This window comes from Globicephala melas, chromosome X, assembly GCF_963455315.2.
Source record: "Globicephala melas chromosome X, mGloMel1.2, whole genome shotgun sequence".
Classification (NCBI taxonomy): domain Eukaryota; kingdom Metazoa; phylum Chordata; class Mammalia; order Artiodactyla; family Delphinidae; genus Globicephala; species Globicephala melas.
Genome location: NC_083335.1, coordinates 45,690,171 through 45,694,759, shown reverse-complemented (window position 1 = coordinate 45,694,759; position 4,589 = coordinate 45,690,171). Strand labels below are relative to the sequence as shown.

At 31.2% G+C, this 4,589-nt stretch overlaps 1 pseudogene; it reads left to right on the top strand.

Annotated features, from left to right (window-relative positions):
* The first annotated feature begins 1,540 nt into the window (after positions 1-1,540).
* Positions 1,541-1,786, top strand: LOC115843940 (ATP synthase subunit f, mitochondrial-like; annotated as a pseudogene).
* Positions 1,787-4,589: the final 2,803 nt, after the last annotated feature.

The following is a 4,589-nucleotide window of genomic DNA, read 5'->3' as shown; positions in this document are numbered from 1 at the left end:
AAATACATAAAAGGCAAGCATTAACTTACAGATCCAGGAAGCTTAGCCAGCATAAAGTAGGATGAATTTAAAGCAAACCACATCTAGGCATTTCATAGTCAAATTATGAAAAACCAAAGATATTACATTGAAAGCATCAGGGAAATAAGACAGATTACATATAGGGAAAAAATGATATGTTACAGCTAACTTCTCACCAAAAGCAATTGAAACTGAAAGAAAAAGGAATCACATCTTAAAGTGCTGAAAAAAAACCCAACTGTAAATGCAGAACTCAATATCCAGTGAAAATATTCTTCCAAATGAGGGTGATATAAAGATATTTTAAGATATACTGTTACCAGACTATCTAAGCTACACGAAATGCTATAGAAAGTTCTTACGACTGAGGAAATTATACTGGATGGAAACTCAGATCTACAGGGAAAAATGAAAATCATCAAGAAGGATAAATATAAGGGTAAATTTTAAAAATATTGTCTTTCTCCAAAACACTGTATTGTTGAATTTATAACTTATGTAAATATAAAACATATGATAATAATAATACAAAGAGTGGTGAGTATATGAAATTTTAACTTGCAAGGTATTTATTTTTTACATGAATGGGTACAATATTTACTCTAAATGTACTGTGATAAGATTAAGATGGGTAGTCTAATCCTTAGAGCAGCTACTAAAATGGCACTAGAAGGTATAATTAAAAATCTAATAGAAGAATTTTTTAAAAAATTAAAAATTATTGAATTAACCCAAAGGAAAGCTTTTCATGAGAAGGTATTGTTTAGTCTATTTACATTTCATGTAATATTGATGCAGTTAGGTTTAAATCTACCATCTTGCTAGTTCTTATATATATTTTTTGTTTCTGTGATCCTCCTTTATTGTCACCATTTGGATTATTTCAATAATTTATACTAGATGAGAAAGCAAGGCACAACTTTATGTGGCCTTCAAGAGCCACACTTAAATATAAAGATGCATATATATCAAAAGTAAAAGAATATAAAATATATACAATATAAATGGTAAGCATAGGAAAGCTGAAGTTAAGTGATTATAATATTATCAAACAAAATAGAATTTAAGAAAAGAGGAATTATTGACAAAAAAAGACATTTACCTTGGTTGGATGTAGTAACATCCTCTCTCAGTAAGTGAGAGAACAACTAAATAAAAAATTAGCGATCTGAAAACACTATCAACTAACTTACCCCGATTAACGTTTTATAACACTTCACCCCACAACTGCAGAAAACTCATTCTTTTCTTGTGCACATGGAACTTTAAGCAAGATAGATAATATGCTGGGCCTTAAAATAAATCTCAATAAATATCAAAAGATTTAAATATTACAGAGAATTTTCTCCAAGCACAATAGAACTAAATTATAAATTAGTAACAAAAAAGTATCTAGAAATATCCTCAAATGGTTTAAAATTAAGCAGCCTACTTGTAAATGACCCTAGAGTCAAAGAATAAATTACAAGGGGAGTTATAAAATAAATACACCTGGGCAATAGACACACAGGACACCAACATGGTGTCAGTGATACCAGTGAAGGAGAAGAAATTCATGGATGTCAAAATAGGGGAGCTGGATATTAATGTAGGATTTCACCCCTAAAGGCATTGTTGGAGCATTTCAAAGAGGTTATTACAAGTATGTCAATGGAAGAAAGGAAGCATCACTGGGGTTTCTATGGTGCTGGCAACTTACATGCTTTTCAACTATTGTCTTTCTTAGAAGGAACTCAAACATGAGAGGTTATGCAAGTACCACTGAAGAGAGCCCAGTGTGGAGTGCAACTCTACATTCCTGACCATGACCTTTTTTGCTTGGCACCCTTCCTTGAGGAACACAATGGTGTAAATCTTTTCATATCCTAATTGAGAATTAACATCCAATAAAAGATGCCTGGTACATGTAAAAAAAAAAAAAAGAAAAAAAATCCACCTGAAATGTAATGAAAATGCAATATAGCAAAATGTGTGGGAAGCAGCTAAAGCAGTGCTTAAAAGGAAATGTATAAATCTGAATATATAAAAAAAGTAGGTCTTCTTTATATAAAAGAAAGGCTCAAAATTATTGATCTTAATTTTTACCTTATGAAGCTAAAAAAGAAGGGAAAGTTAAACCCAAAGTAGGAGAAAGAAAATAATAAAGATAGCAAAAATCAATAAAATAGAAAACACGAACAGTAGAAAAAATTAACAAAAAAATCTGGTTCTTTGAAAAGTTTGATAAAATAGATAAACTCTGTTGTAGATCAATGAATAAATAAAAGGTCAAATACAAATTACAAGTATCAGGAATGAAAGTAGGGATATTATTGCAGACCCTACACACATTAAAATGATACCCAAAGAATATTATGAATAACTTTATGTTAATGAAACTGACAAATTGGATGATATGGATTAATTCCTTGAATGACAAAAATTGCCAAAACTGACATGAAAAGATATAGAAAATTATAATAACTACATTTATGAAAGAAATTGAATGTATAATAAAAGTACAAAGAAAATTTCCAGAACACAAGTTCTTGTTGATGAATTCTGTGAAACATTTAAGAAGAAAATAACATTAATCTCATAAAACTTGTTTAGAAGATGAAGGAAGGGAAAATCCCTCCTAATTTGCTTTATGAGGTCCGAATAAGCCAGTTTCCAAAATCTGACAAAGGCACTACAAGAACAGAAAATAACAAGCTAGTGTTCTTCATGAATACCAAAAAAATCCTTACCACAATAGTAGGAAATTAAATACAGCAATATAGATAGATGATAGATAGATAGATAGATAGATAGGTAGATAGATAGATAGATAATAGATACATAAAGATAATAGAGGCATACTTCATTTTATTGTGCTTCTTTATTGTGCTTCACAGATATTGTTCTTTTTACAAATTGAAGGTTTTGGCAATCCTGCATTTTCCCAATAGCATTAGCTCATTTCGTGTCTCTGTGTCACACTTTAGTAATTCTTGCAATATTTCAAACTTTTTCATTATTATTATATTTGATATCATCATCTGTGATCAGTGATCTTTGATGTTACTACAACTCTGAAGGTTCAGATGATGATTAAGATTTTTAGTGATAAAGTATTGGGTTTAGTAAGATCTTACGGAAAACACTGAATGAACTTTTTGGCCAACCCAACATTTTTTAAACTAAGGTATGTATATTGTTTTTTAGACATAAAGTTATTGCACACTTAATAGCCTACAGTATCGTGTAAACATAATTTTTATGTGCACTGGGAAACCAAAAAGTTCATGTGACTTGTTTTATTGCAGTATTCACTTTGTTGCAATGGTGTGGAACTGAACCTGCAATAACTCTGAGGTCTGCCTGTACATGATGAGTAAGTGGGGTTTATTCCTGTACATGATGAGTGATGCAAGATTGGTTTAACATTCAAAATCAATCATTGTAACTCACCATTTTAAGGGAATAAAGAAGAAAAATCATGAAATCATTTCAAAAGATGCAGAAGAATAATTTGACAAATTCCACATTTCTTCATGATTTAAAAACAAGATATTCTTAGCAATTAGGGAAGGAACTTAGTGCAATAAAAGGGATCTACAAAAAGCCTATAGCTAACATTATTGATACTGATGCACTATTGGATGCTTTTCCCCTAAGAGTAGAAATTAGACAAAAATGTCACCTATCAGCATATTTCTTCAATATTGTACTGGATGTCTTAGTCAGTTTAGTAAGTCAACAGAGAGAGACAAAAAACTTGAAAGTTGGAAGGGAAAAATTAAAACTTTTTAATTAAGGAAGGCATGATTATATATTTAGAAAATTGTAAGGAATGTACAAATTAACTACTAGAAGTAAAAAGTAAATTTATCAAGATCTCAAATTACAAGGTCAAGATACAAAAATTTTAAAAATAATTGTGTTTCAGTGTACCAGCATTACACAATTGGAAGTGAATTTTAAAAATTTATAGTAACATCAAAAACATAAAATAGTTAGGAACAGACTGAACAAGAGATGTGCAAGACATCTACATTGAAAAGTTCAAAATATTGTAAGATAAATGTAAACATTTCTAAGCAAATGGAAAAAAAACTTTTTGGTTCTGGTCCAAAACATAGAGTTTAGAAGTCATCACAACAAGCAAAAGATGAATAAACTGAAAATCAACAACACTTATTAGGTCCATCAGACAATTGAGGTCACAGGGCAAGCTGCCAACCTGAAAATTGTAAAGATAGGCAAACACAGAGAATCACAGCTTAACAGGAGCAGAAGTCGGCTGCTGGAGTCAGTACTGTGATTGACAAATTGCTGGAGGCTCAGTGTGGATGAGCTTGAGAGTTTAAAAAATGGATGGCTCAGTCTTAGGGATGCCCCCACATTTTTTAAAGTTTTATCCAGGAGCCCCACTAAGTTTGCAGGGTTAATATGGGAGAAAATTTCCCTCATGCTCCTGTCAGAAGGAGGGGGAAAATAGCCATTTTGGAAAGCGCCCAGTGTATTCTGCTCTCCCTAACAAAAACATGCTCTCAAGGAAAACTATTTTCCCAGAACCTAATTAACTTGAGTTTTATTGGAGTGTA